At 27.7% G+C, this 15944-nt stretch overlaps 1 long non-coding RNA gene across 1 annotated transcript; it reads right to left on the reverse strand.

Moving 5' to 3' along the window:
* Window positions 1-7158: 7158 nt before the first annotated feature.
* LOC132930353 (uncharacterized) lies at window positions 7159-15308 on the reverse strand. Its single transcript, XR_009662215.1, has 3 exons — window positions 15055-15308; window positions 9604-9706; window positions 7159-7450 (listed from the first exon to the last, which is right to left on the reverse strand). It is a non-coding gene; the product is annotated as an uncharacterized LOC132930353 (long non-coding RNA).
* Window positions 15309-15944: the final 636 nt, after the last annotated feature.

Genomic DNA, 15944 nt, shown 5'->3' on the forward strand with positions numbered 1-15944 from the left:
TAAATATTTAAATAATTTAAAATAACACCTGTAAAAAATAAAAATTGAACATTAATCTATTTGTACATTTTAAAATTACCTAAATAATTAAAAATACTGGCGAAGTCTTATTTCATAGTATAATTCGTGTGTATCTCATCATTGAGGAAGGCCATCAGTGAACGTTTTAAATTTGAACTCAGTAATAAATCGTTGTACGAGAAAAACAATTCTAAATGGAGACGGTGGTAAACTGTGAAAGCTAGAGTATATTTTATAATTTAATTTATTTTATTAATAATCCATTATAGATTTAGTTAATTAGTTTGAACTCATTTTTACTGAAAATATCATTATTGTTACCAATAAGTACTAACTTATAGTTTAATGATACGTATCATAGAATGATTGAATAGGTTCGGTGGTATAAATATAATTTATTTAGGGGAAAGCTTAAGTACCAACTTGATTTAATTTGTTACTAGCAATCACCCTCAAAGTTCAAGATTGAAGCAATTTTGCTTTTCCTAATAAGGTGACGTCAGAAATAGAATTAAACGCTCACTATTGTAAAACCAATACATCTCCACTAGATATCTAGATATTTAAAATTATAAATCATAGTTGTCCGTACCTATTTCAATAATTTAGTTTTATTTAACAAAACTATTAACTTAACATCATACCTCAAAACAATCCTTTCGATAAAGAATAAAAAAAACTGTGTAGCTATAGTATTATAGTTTTAAGTTGATATTCTATAATGCAATATCATATATAATTTATTATTTAAGAAGTACCTATTATAGGTACGTTTATATTAAGTAACCAATATTTATTTGTTTATTAATAGTTATAATAAAAATAACTCACCACATTTATTTGTATATACCAATGACCTTTGATAATGTGTGTTTCGATTTTCGAGTTTGTATGTATGCGTCTAGTGTTTATTTATTATTTATGTATTCATGTGGGTATGAATTAATAATTGTATTCTGTATACGTTGTAAAATTCACGTATCTTGATGATACATCAGATATATCTTTTTTTTTTTATCTATTTATTATACTTTTAATCAAATTTGTGAGATAAAAAAACTCCTGTAATACACTCGTTCGCATAATGTTATATGTATATTACGAGTATATGTATGACTTCATAGAATCATAGATACTTACCTAAATGGACGTAAACATTTTTCAAGAACGTAACATACTGCATTAACGTGTCAGGTTCTGGAATATTTCTATACCGTCGTATTTTATAATTAGATTACGGCCGGGTAATCTGCAGTAAGTACCTACTACCAATTATTTAGTATATTATTGTATATAGAATGCATATGCGAGTAGCGAGTGCGTCTTAAATTCTGCACCCTAAGAAAGGGCATAAGAAAGGAAGAATAGTGATCTAAAGTTAAAATTATTAACGGGCAATTATCAATAAAAGTTCGGAGATAAAAATTGTTTAGACTGTTTATTTAATTATTATTCATTTACTGATATAATTCTACAAAAAAAACATCAAACTTTATTTACGTTATTTTAACTAAAATTGATAAAGACAAAATTTATTTCTGTGGATTATGTTATTATATTTAGGTATTACCTGTTGGCTGTTACAAAATTATTGTTTAGAAAAAATAATAATTGTTGTGTTTTAAACTGCACTTGTTTACTGATCAAATATATAGGAACAGAATTACAGTTTGTAAACAAATATACGTACAGCTCCAATTTTAATTAAAAATAGGTCTTTCGTGATTGAGTTTACATTTAAAAACCAACGTTAAACACTAAACATTTTAACAAACAAGCCAAGTTTATATTTTAAAAACTTCATTGTTCTGGATATTACACAAATGGTTGAATCACCGAACTTTGATATAAGATATTAATATATCATTATAGATTATTTATATCACAAAGCAATTAAGTCTCGGTATTTCTTACAAACGATGGATGTGAAAATAAAACATTACGATATAAACAACATTATTTATGAAGTATAATAACTATAAAATTTAAACACGAATTTTTTTTTTTTTGGTCATTTAATTATAATAAACGAAAAAAAAAGATAATGAACATTTTTATATGAAATAAATTTTGACTGTGAGCCATATACACGTTTGAGACCTCGACTGCCTTATTAAGTGTTCTGTCGTCAACTTTTGAATACATAATATACTCATATTAGTTATATTTGCCGTGGGCGGAGGTTTGGGAGGATTTAGACACCACTAAACTATTCAATATCAAGTTCTTATTCTGTAAAGACTAATAAATACTAAGTAAATATAATTTTATTTTACAATTTTCAAATTAAACGCAATAAAAATTACTGAAAAAAAAAATTATTTTAGGTTCCACCCTTTATTTGTGATACAGTATTTTTATATGGGTGATATAAACACAGATGATAAAATTGTTGTTTTTTTCGTATAGAAAATGTGATAAGAGAAAATTCGATCCAATCATGTAATATTTTACCACAGATATCAATACATGTATAATATTATGTTATGTCATATTACATATGTGTCAGCTACTCCGTTTGCTAAATTGTTAAATATATATTTATTTTAATGTAAATAATAATTTGTATTCGCATATAATATGTCGACAACCAGGTAAGCATGTACAGTTGGTGGGTATGAAGACACTACGTCTAATATTTTTAAAATCAATATTATGCTGGACTTGAGGGACCCACTTCCGAAAAAAATAAATTCCGGCTATTTGCGACTTATACTCATATTATATTGTATGTAATATCTCGTATTGTATCTGTGTGTATATATGTTTATATGTCTGAGCGTTTATGTATATAATAACAAAATGTGTGTCACAAGGGACGCCGTGGACGTCTTCGTCGTTCGCAACCGCGTATATGCTGTGTAACATATATATTAATTACGTGGAAGGAAGGAGAAAAAAAGCGCGTACACACTTGTTGCGGGGGGTCACGTGAAGTTCGTTGACCGGCTATATACGTACATGCGGTGTACATAGAATATCATATATATATATATATATATATATATCATAAATGTATATTGTATGTAATTTAACGTAGAAGCCGTCGCCGATGTGCTCACTTGTCGTCGCCGGGCGTCGTCACAAAACGCCAGCCATATTATAATAAACTCCTATATGTATATTATAATATATTATAGGATATATATATAATATATGCCTATTATTAAACGTGTAATAATAATAGTATAACAATATGATATATATCGCTGTGGTATAGTGTCGGACGAGAGTGTGCTCGTGTGTATATACAATGAAATATCACGAGAGGAGGAAGGAGTGTTTTTTTTTATATACATACTAGTTCCGAGTTCTCTTTCTATTATCGCGCGTTTTGTATACACACAGCCGTCGTCGTCGCTGTAATAATAATAATATTCTTCTTCTTCATCTTCTTCATTTTCCCCTCGGTCGCCTTGTCGCCGCCGTCGTGTTCGGAGTTATTATTATTATTACCGTGTATTATGAAATTGTACCAGCTCGCGTACATTTTTCATTTCTATTTTCGTATATCATATATTATGTAGGCAGGTATATATTATATTTGCTGTCCTCCGGGGCATTACAGTACAATGTAACACTATAAGTTGAATAAAATTAGTAAACGTACGCGTATCTATAATATCATACACGCACAAGCTTATGTTATTAAGTAATGAGTATATATAATAAATATAACATTAATATGTATTATATAACCATATCCTTAACAGGGTCATTCACCAAGAACTATCAGTACTCAGCACCATTTTTTTTTCAATAATAAATTTATTTAAACTATAATTTTAGGAATTTTTCAGTATGTACCTACTTAAAAAGACCACATATTTTCAATTATTCACATTCTTATACCATTTAAGGAGTATTTTATGATGAAAAAACTTCTTTTTTCAATTTATTACCAACTTTTTTTATTGTAAATTATTATACGAATGATTTTTTTTTTTGAAAATTTATTGAAAAAAATGTATTTTGTGTAAAATTAGAATAAATAATTTCTTAGTTACTTTAATGTTTATACGAAGGATAATAGTCCTTAAAAATTGTTTAAAAAAAAATATAAAACTTTATAAAATAATGTAAAATTAAATCTAATATTTATTATACTATGAGAAAATTGTATGGTTTTTAGACTATTTGTTTGTACACATTGTATAGTGTTGATACCAAGATTAATATAAACGAATATTGAAGATTTAAAATAATTGTAGCTCCCCTCCCCAATTTTCCAAACCTAATATCCTGAACGTATATTAATATTATCCTTAGTATACAACAATTACAGCGAAGAAAGAAACAAGATCGCGATTCACGCCTTTCATATAGTTGTATATTATAATTTATAATATTAATATGTATTGTTCATGGTATATTATTATTAGATACTATTATTTTTTTTCTTTAAATACGCCGAGAAAGATAATTTGAACCGATTTTTCTTTCTTTTTGTTTTCCCTTCTTCCTTTCTTTGCGGATCGATGTGAAACCGCACCCGCGCGTCACCCATTGTGCAGGACGTGAACAAAATTATTTTGGCTTTCTTTTGGCACAAACGCGTGCTGTGCCTCGAGGACGTGGCAAGGACGACACGTCGGTGAACAACGCCCGTGAATGCCCGAATAAATTCTTATTCTTATATTTCTTCTTCTCTTTATTATTATTATATTCGCGACCAATAAACAATGTAATCATAATTTTTGCACACAACAACATTGTTGATATCACATGGCTTATATATTATATTATTGAATACGTGCATACTCTCACAGTCTTGTATCTTCTTTTACACGTCTATACTTTGAGATTCAATACTGGTTCTGTTATTATTGTATATACGATATAAACTTCTTTAGAACGCATTGTGAAATAATTATTGAATTTTCTTTCGAATCAATTATATTACCTACTGATGTGTTATATATATTGTCGGCATATGGCGTGTATCATAGTGTTGCCACAATTGTACCTATACATATTCTTGTTTCAATATACATCTTATATATATATTGGAAAACAATAATTATTCGTTTTTAAGCATGCTCATCTAGCTTTTCCATTTCCACTAATAACATTATAATATATACCTATTTTATATGTTTTAATAATTCAGAAATTGTGTATACAATATATGATATATTTATTATTTTATATAAAACAATTATTATACATAAACGAATTTAATACTACTAATATTAGCATAGTAGAATACATTACTTTGCATAGTTACATGTATATCATTATAGCATTTACGGTATTAATCAAAAAATTGTATCATATTATTATATAATATAGACTTTCGTTAAAGTCTACAAATAATTTATAGCTATTCATTTTTAAAAGTCAAATCACATTTATTATAGTATTATTAATTGTGTTATTATTATTACCAATATACCCATGTACTTTAGAAGTAAACAATACCTCATTTTTGATGGAGTAATGTATGTTGCATAGAATAAATTTCAACATTAACAACATCATAAATATTTTTAAGGTATCGTAATTATTAGCTACTATAGCTTTTAATGATTATCAATTTTCAACAACACCAGATACAAATATATAAAGCCATGTAGGTATTTTTTTATATTGACATTTTTATATTTTATTAAGTTGTACATATTATTGTGAACAAATAAATTTATTTTATCGGGTAAAATAGGAAATTTGTTTTCCACTATTATCTGAGTTCTTATTTCAAAATATAAATACCTGTACATGATAAGCAAAATTTTATTTCACCAATATTAATGTAAGGAAAGAGATAAATACATAAAATAACAAGATGTTGAAAAATTTTAACACGAAACCGTGATTTTTTATGGTAAAATTGTTGTTTTGGAGTTTAAAAAATTATTGGTATATCTAGTGATAAATGATAATAAATGTATAAAATTATAATGTAATTTAATGTTTTTCTGAATATTTTCGATAATCGTCACACATTTTTTAAAATTACCAAACTATTGAAAACATTTTTAAGTAGATTAATTTTAATTTATACATAATGTGTTTATTACACATGCATGAAATCAAAGTGTCTTATTCATTATATAAATAATTATTAAATTTTTATTATAAATTAATTGTTATTTTTGAACTTATATTATTAGGAAAAATAAAAAATTACCTACTGGTTTTACTGAATTCTGATCTTATATATCTATATTATGGTAGGTACTTATACTGAATGATTGTTTTATTGAACAATACTTATTATTTTAAAATCTAAATTTTTGAAAATATTTTTTTTACATAATTTCCAGTCAAAACTCAAAATAAAACGATATTTCTTATCGTTATATTTTTTAAGTTGTTTACTTTTTTGAATAACAGCATATATTTTAATTTCATATTCTGAATGAAGCAGAATATATGCCGGAGTATTTTGGTACATACAAATCGAAATTCGGATGAGTTGTTTATGAGATAATTATTTAAACTTAAAAGCATAGATGAGCTGTGAGTAGAATAGCAGACTAAATGTTTGTAGTTTTTCTTCCGTACCACTCCACTCCGCTCACTTTAATTTTAAATACTTAAAACTCAAAAACTACTCGTCCGAATTTCAATTTTTGTGTATTAAAATACTTAAAAAAAAGTATTTTGCTTCTAAATATGAAATTAAAAATGCATATTGTCATTCAAAAAATTAAATATTTTTAAATTAATAAAATATAACGATAGAATATATTAAAAAATAAAATTTTTTTTTAAAATCGTTTTTTGTTTATTAATTTCGACTGGAAATTACTTTTTAACGTTAATGAATTTTGGAATAATGAGTATTGTTCGATAAAAGAATCATCCTATATTAGGTATATTTATTATAAATACTATTTTGTCTGAAATTGTTTTATATATCATAATTTAAAAATAAGATTAAGTACAAAGAATATAGAGTATTTCGTTTTGAAGTATTATAATTCAGAACATAATTTTAAATAGCAAATGCATTTTTGATTTGAACATACCATTATGTATGTATTTGAACAGATCATTTTATTATATGTTAAGTTTTATTTTATCATAAACGTAAACCAAGATAATTAAATATGAAATTTCTTAGAGTATTATAAATTATATAGTAATGAAAAATAAAATAATATACTTCACAAATATACTACGGCAGCGAGTACCTATACTTAGAAATGCGTATTGCGTAGGTACACATAAATAATATTGGCAGTATAGTTTCAAGTTCAAATAAAAAATATATGTTCATTCATCATAATATGTTTTCTTAATTGCATAAAACGACAGGTGTATATATCACTGTTCCATTGTTTTGTGTCATTACCCCTGTGCTAGTAATCTTGCTAGGGTTTTATTTATATGTGTACGCCACAACATATTATGTGTGATTGTAAAAATCCATAATATTTGAACTTTGTAGTCTAATAGTGCTGTATAAACGCGGAATAATGTTCTAAAATAACATAATAAACATGACAATATATTAATATAATATTATTATCATAGATACACATAATGTAATATTATACTTAAAATACTAAAATTATGTTTTATTAAAATATCAAGGCTTTGATATAATTTTTTACTATTACCCATTCAAAACTCGTGTTATTGTCCAGAGTAAACGTAAATATATCATTTAAAAATTAAAGTTACAAACTTCTATTATTTATAATTATAATATTAACCTTATAAATAATATATAGGTACATCTGTACTTAAAAAATATTTAATACTTAAGTTAATGATGTAATTTGTATGTTAATGTGTTTAGCATTTTATTAAAAGTCTGCGCCTTCGTGATATTTTATTAGGACATTGTATGCATGTATGCTATCGATACGAATATACGATACTCCCATATTTATCGCCATCACATGGATTGTAAACGCAGGGAAAAGCGCTCTACTGTATAGGTAGTATCATATAGGTTTTGATTATACATCGTCATCGAGTAGGTCATTATAATAGATGTGTAAAATTTGTATTCAATAAGTCATAACCAGGACTCGGGACATATAGCACTTAAAATCATTAAAATAAGCGCTTAAAAAGCTCTTCAAAACATCATTATAAGCACTCAAATACGCATTTAAAACCTTAAATTTAAGCTAAAATATTAAATCAAAAAAAAAAAAAACTTTTTTTACATGATAAAGTAACTAAACATAATTTGTAACTGTACTAAAAGTAATATAATTAAAGATTACAAATAATATTGAAACAAAATGATTAGGAAAAGTTTCTAGTAAAAAAATAAAAAAATTAAAATAAATCTTTATATTATAAAAAAGTCAATCTTCACTTTCCAGACATTTTGCCTTATTGTTTATAGATTTTCCGAGGGATTTTCTGAAAAATCTATAAAAAGTATGAAAACTGGTCAAAAAACAAAAATAATCAGAAAAACTGGAAATAAGCATCTTTTTAAAAAATCATTGAAAAAGAACTTTTAAATTTCATAATTGAACGTGTTGTAACATGGTATACACTTCTATAGCACTCTGCTACATTTTAAGTCAATCCATAAAAATAAGCAAATGCTTTAAGTCCCGAGCCTTGGTCGTAACATAATATTATGATTATACGATTTTGAACGGATATCGATGTATCTGCTGGCTCTATTTTTAATGATATTCTATAATTTATCTATACTATAGTACCTATATTGGAAATTTATTTTTCTATTAGTACCTACATTTTATATTGTATATGCCGAAATAAATTCTGATAAAAATATTACATAATATATTTTATCTTATAAAATTATTTATATTTATAAATAAGTCAAATAAAGTTTATATAAGTCGATATTGCGTATACTGTAGAATGATGTGAATAAGTTCGATGATATAAATACCATAAATTAATGGTGTTTAAATATTTTAAAAATATCATTGTATACAGAAAATAATTATGTACCTACAGAAAGCAAAAAGTTTCAAGTTCTTATAAATTATAATTAATAATTTTTTTATGAAAACATAAATAACTGAAGTAGCTAGAAAAAAAATTGTTATTTTTCGTTTAAATTATCCAATTTTATCAAAATTTCAAATGACAATAATAACATTATAATACTTACTACATCCTACTACTTTTACTATTTCTATCCTTGGTTATTAAAATTACTTAAACGTTTTCGTGATAATGACAATTTTGTCGAAATATGAACTTTAAATAGTAATAGAAATCATGTCCATGCATTTTAAATATTTTGTAATTGCTCTAACAACAAATTATTTAAAAATTTAAGATGTCTATAAAGAAAAAAGTGTCAACATTAATTGAAAATTATATAATTTCCAACTAGAAAAAGGAAAAAAAATTATATCAAAGTAAAATCAATATATTGGAGACTTGGTTTTAGTTTTTAAAGGCATTATTCATCCTATAAAGTATAAATGGTTCAAAATCAAGGATCACAATAATGGAATATTGGAAGGTTAAAATGTTTAAAACCTATTGATATAATTGACAATGATATCTTTATAATATGTTGGGAAAATAATAGATGCCTCTTGTCCTTTGTACCTGAAACCCGTGATTATTCACTCATGTTTTTTATACCATTAGATTGTTATAATATTATTATGATGTACTTACACAGATGTATATATTGTTTATTGTGTATAAGTTATCGGATTTCTTGTGCGGTTCGTGTTGTACACAACGCCGCGGTACACGTTTGAAGTTTGAAATGCCGACCCTGCGTTTAATAATATTGTCATTTTATCATTGCGTTTTAAATCGGCTTATTTCTATACTTATTCAAATGTTGAGACACCAATAATAATATTTCCTGTATATTTAGTTACACTAAAATTAAATATAGTTTGTATTTGTTTATCAATACAACTGTTCTTTCTAGCTTAGATGGATCATTTGAAGATATAAAACATTGCATTCAATTTATAAATATTTTCACTTCCTCGGTACTATTATAGTATTTTATTATACAAAGCAGAGCAGACTTTTTCTAACCACATTATAGAATTTAGTAAATATTTCTTTGTAGCTTTAAGACTCTTTTAAAAAAAATTTGATATTACAAAAGTTCTAAATTAATAATTAATAATAGTACGTAATCGCAGTTAAGTACTATGCAGTTCGTTATCACATTTATCGAATCAATATATACCATTATAGAGTTGTTAATTGTAACAAATTTATCTTCCTAATTTATCTATAGTATTCATTAATAACATAAACAATGTAAAATATGACGTAATAAATATGTAAGTAAAAATTCAATAATGTTATATGTTTTATGTTTTACTTATAAATGTAATTTAAAAAAATGAATATAGCGGTGAATAACACACAATATATTCTCGTTATTTTATTTTTTAGATATGTTATGGCTCTCGACGAATGAAGATATTTCTTTATTTTACTTGTCAAATTAAGTGTTTTTTATATATATTGGTTACCAGTATGGCAATATGAAAGATTAATTAATATAAAAAAATTACTTAACGCATGCTATAAGGCGTATAAATATTATTGTTACAGTTAGTTATATCATAAAATAAATAGTAAATATCATTGGATAAAATAGAATAAATTATAAGTTTTGAAACTGATCGTTAAATGTTAGTGGTATTATTGTGTTATTATTATTTATAATAACATTTTGAGATTATAAAACACAATATAGAATTGTAATGTCGAAAAAATTCCAAAAAAATAAAAATAATATTATCCAATATTTTCTTAAGCCGACAGATAAAGCTAGGTATAGCTAAACCTACTTAGAATACCTACACGATAAATTTATACTATATAGAATTAATTTTAATGAAATATGTCGGTATGTACATTATATTATATTAAGTACAAAATTAACATGTGTCATATAGGTTTTACTTATTTTTTTTATGAACCATCAGTTTGACTAAAATTATTGTCAAACATTCATGATAATTCGAAACACACTATTACGGGGCTAAACAATTTTATTTTGGAACGTGCATATTATGTTTAGGACATTGATTTACGTACATTTCCTAATGAGGGACGTGTTATAACAATATTGTATTTACACCAAATTATCGTTGTCTATCGCTGTCCAGGCGGTTATATTCAAATATTAATTTATACTATAGGCATTATAATAGTTTACCCCGGAAGAAAGAATGCGTTCAATATATTCAAAACAAACAAAATACTTCATAACATATTATAACATTAATTATTGTCTCTTGCAATTTTAACGGGGTTCAACGAGAACAGACATTTAAAACGAAGATATATGTACTCTGTCTGTTTGCTGTTGCAACAGTTAGTAGTCAGATATAGGTATACTCGTATATCTATATAAGCTCACTTTAAATTGAAAGTTAATGAATTATCAGACAATGCGGTTCTAATGAAGTAAATGCAACTAGGTCACTGTTTTAAATAATTTTTGTTTTTCATTTGACGCAATGACGCGCGTCGTTAACTGTACATTTGACATATGTTAAATATTATAGTGATGGAAATATCGGAAATCGTAATTCTTAAGCAAATACAAAAGAAAATATAAAGAAGCCTACCCCTCTCATGTATGCACGTCTCAGTCAATGTACTTATAGTACTTAAACCTACCTACCTATTTACAGATAATTGGTTGAGTCATTGGGATTAAAACTAATCACGAAATAAAACAACCTGTAATTTAAAAATGTTGTACGAATAAAATATAAATGAATACTCATTATTCAATATGGTTGCAATATAACTTCTATATAGTAGAAGCCTTGTGATTTTCTTTCAATTAAATTCTATGTGTATTCCAATTGAAGATTTTTTTTTTTTGGCAATAGTTTTGCGTATAACGAGTATACATTTTGGTGCCTATATATATATATATAGTTTATCGCTTTATATGGGAGTAGGCGGGGATATTTCATACTTAATAATGCCAAAAAGTAGTTTTTAATGGTACAGTTTTAGCATAATAACCATTAATTTACTAACATACAAATAAATGTAATCAATCATAATTTATTTAAACCATATACGTGTACATATTATTATGTTACCTATTTAATTATAAAGCTAAAACTTTGATTGAATATGATTTTAGTGTTAGAATAAATAATCTTATAAAAACAAAATATCTTTACAATTTATGTGAAATACTAAATTAAATGATATTAATTTATGGTCTAAGGGCTGATTAAAAAATCCAAATTATTAATATATTTTTTTTTATTTTATGCACTACATTTTTATGTCTTATCAAGTACAGTACATATAGTTCATAACATTAATACTACTTACTAAATATCATTAAAAATATATTAAAATATACGTGATTTTCTAAAAAATATAATTATTATAAATATGAAATAATAATTTATATTTTAATTATTTATACTCGTAACTATTTTTACTTGTTTGGCATAAAACATCCGTCATACAATTAATATATACCATGTGTACATACTACATAATATTTACTAATTAAACAATTTTTTTTTATATAAAGAATGCAGATTACAAATTTATAAACGACAATAAGTTGTGCAGTATAATAAATCGTAGATTACATTATCTTGGATAAAAATTAAGACACTACGATGCCATATTATATCGATTATAAAATTAACGATCAACGTTTCACCATAATATATATGATACACGCAGCTTGTTTCGTCTATATGATAATAATAATAATACTACAAGTCGTAAATATGGTTTACAGATGCGTTGCTTAAGACGTGCACACAATTAAGGGTGTTAACGTTCAGTCGCTGCAGGTATGTAATATTATGTATATGACAATATGTTGTTATTATGGTTTTGTCGGTTTGAGAGCGATAAATATTGTATGAGCACAATACGCGTAGAGACCTCATAATACGACGTCATGTGTTCTTGTAATATTTTATCATCGTATCTTTCGAATAATACGTGTGTAGTAGGTAATGCTATACGGCCTCTACGAGTGAACACTGAACACGCTTATTATTATAAAAGTTTATCGATGCACCCAAAAGACAGATACATTGTATTCAATACGAATCATTTCATTGAAATATATAATGCATACACACACACACATATAACAGCTATACAGTATAAAAACGACTTATATGTATAATATTATGTGTACATAAAGCCGTTACATCTCCAGGCGTGGCTGGGGGCTCCCCAACTAACAAGCCCTCCCCAACTAACAAGAAAATTTAAAAATGCTTTCGCCATTGTGTGAACATAATACGTATTATCGTAAGACGTAACTATATGTATTATAATTGTAACTTGTATGAAAGTTGCTATACAAAAGACTTGCTCAATGTATTATCATAAACTAATTTCTTGATGGATCCTAGTTAAGTCTTACTAATATGACAAACTATCAGCCTCCTCAACAAAGCAAATTCTGGGGTAAACCATTCGTGAACAAAAATCTCGAACAAGTTATTAGTTATTTCGTACGAGTAAATAAAAAAATCAATTTATTGTTCGGTGTATTAACTCCCTTAAACATTATAATAATATATATTACGCATTCTCATTATTTTATACTTCAAAATATCAGACGTAATTTGGATCTATAAATACTACAAATATATACGTATCACACATGGAATATGACACGTGCAGTAAATGGAATTAAAAATAGGTGTAGCATATGAATTTAAATAATGTGCAATATTAACAGCATAGCACTGTCAGTTGGCAATATTTGTAGATGACACCACAATTATTAAAACACATAACAACATTTAAAGGTTAGCCCAAAACAATAAGTACTAACCTAGTCCTAGGATAAAAGAGTCCGGAGAAACAAGTTTTGACGAACAGTCAAAAAAAATTGATAAAAACCAGAGATTGGTGCATTATTAATTAACATTTTTACTAAACCATTGAATATATTATATTAGTAAAATGAATTGAAAGTTATTATACCAATATTAATGTATAATACAATTATAATAGATTTAATTTTATTTATTTATTTTTAAATTAATTTAATACAAACATCGTTTATACATAGTTAACATACATTGATGAATTGATACATAATATAATTAAACATTTTAAATATTTTTTTTTTTTAAGTGTAAATTTGAACGTTTTTCTTATTAGACATTTTTACTGTTTAACTTGACGAATTATTTCGGCGGTTTAAGTGAAAACTATATTACTTCCTACTTTAGAACAAATTAACAATGAAAAAATCCAATGGAACACCAAAAATTACTCAGTGAAACGTGAAACACTTAAGGGATATACTTAAACTAAAAGATAACCTTCATTAAAACACACATTAACAAAAAACAAAATCAAAGATACACAACGCTACGTGAGATCCTACGATATAATCCTACATCCTTTATTAAATCACTGCAAGTTCATCCTGCAGATGAAATGTTAATTACTGCAAGTTATACGGTGATAACGAAAATCGTACGTTCAGTATCCATTTTAAAACCAGCGAAAAAACATCCAAACTATAGAGCCGACACCACGCGCCTACCTCAAGAGTTAAGATTGTAGTTGTTAAGAAGACCACGAAGAGCAACCTGAAGACTAGTTATAAAAAAAACAACGACAACAGTTCATATTATAAGTATGTACCTAATATTATTATTGTAAGCTTTTGAAAACGTAATGTCGATTCAATGAATTAAATAATAATGAAAAAAAATACGCGTATATAAACCCGATCGACCGTGCGTTCAAATCCCTCGCTCGAAAAACGTGTACATATGCGCATATCCATCTGACTATAGTCCGACATTATATATATATATATATATATATATACATATCTAGTCTATAGCCAATGTAAAAAAGGTGTGCGGTATGAATTTAAAAATAAAAATAAATAGGGATCGTCGCGCCGCGTACGTGTGTGCAACAGCAGACAGCAGTCAGTTTAAGCCGTAAGGGATGATTTCCGTAATGCACCGCACGGTAGGTATACATAACATATTATACGGTGCACCGGGGACGACGGCGAGTGCATTACTATACATTATACGCGTTACCACCTGCAACAGCAGCAGCAGCAGCAGCAGCAGCCGCTCTAGTTATATATATTATTATTATATTTACTTCCTGGTGCGTGCGTGCGAACGGGGTTCAACGACTGTGTGTAGTTCCGACAAAAATACGTACAAAACACACAAACTCCGACGGCGGCGGCGGCAGCAGTGGCGGTGGCGAGGGACGACGACTATAATACGAGTTCCACGAACCAGGAAAAGCCGAGGCCTGCATAGATAGATCCGGACGACGGCGGCGGCGGTTAGGTGACCCAGTGTCGAGGGAGGACGACGCGGCCGCCGGACGCGACTGTTCGTCGTCGACGTGCGGGTACGCGGTGTGCGCGCGCACGATATATTAGGTATATATTATTATATTATATTATATATACGTGTGGTGTGTGATGTGAACGCGTCGACCGCGCGGCCGCAGCCGTCGTCGTCGTCTTCTTCTTCTGTTTGCGACCACCACCACCACCACCACCACTACCACCGCCGCGGACGAACAGTCGAGGCCAACAACCTGACTAGTAGGTCACAGTGGCACGATGGTCGGCGGCCGCCCGGCCGTTGACTCACGTGACGTCACCGGTGTCCGATCAGGCGGCGGCGGCGGCTCCCTTCCGCGCACGCGGTCCGCCCGATCGTTCGCCGGCTCGCACGACTCGCGCCACCCGCTCGACCAGCTACACTTAACACAATACCTATACAATATTATATAACTATATTATTATCATATTCGCACTGGAACGTATAATAATGTATAATATTATTATTATTGTTGTTGTTGTTGTTGTTGTTGTCGTTGTCGTTGTCGTCGTCGTCGTCGTCGTTATAATAACCTACCTCGTGTGTATGCGTGTCAGTAAGGAATGTCGATATATATATATATACATATATTATGGAACCCAACTATTTGTCGGCTACTGTCCCGCGCCGAGTGTGTGAACGCGTAATGGA

This window comes from Rhopalosiphum padi, chromosome 4, assembly GCF_020882245.1.
Source record: "Rhopalosiphum padi isolate XX-2018 chromosome 4, ASM2088224v1, whole genome shotgun sequence".
Taxonomy (NCBI): Eukaryota; Metazoa; Arthropoda; class Insecta; order Hemiptera; family Aphididae; genus Rhopalosiphum; species Rhopalosiphum padi.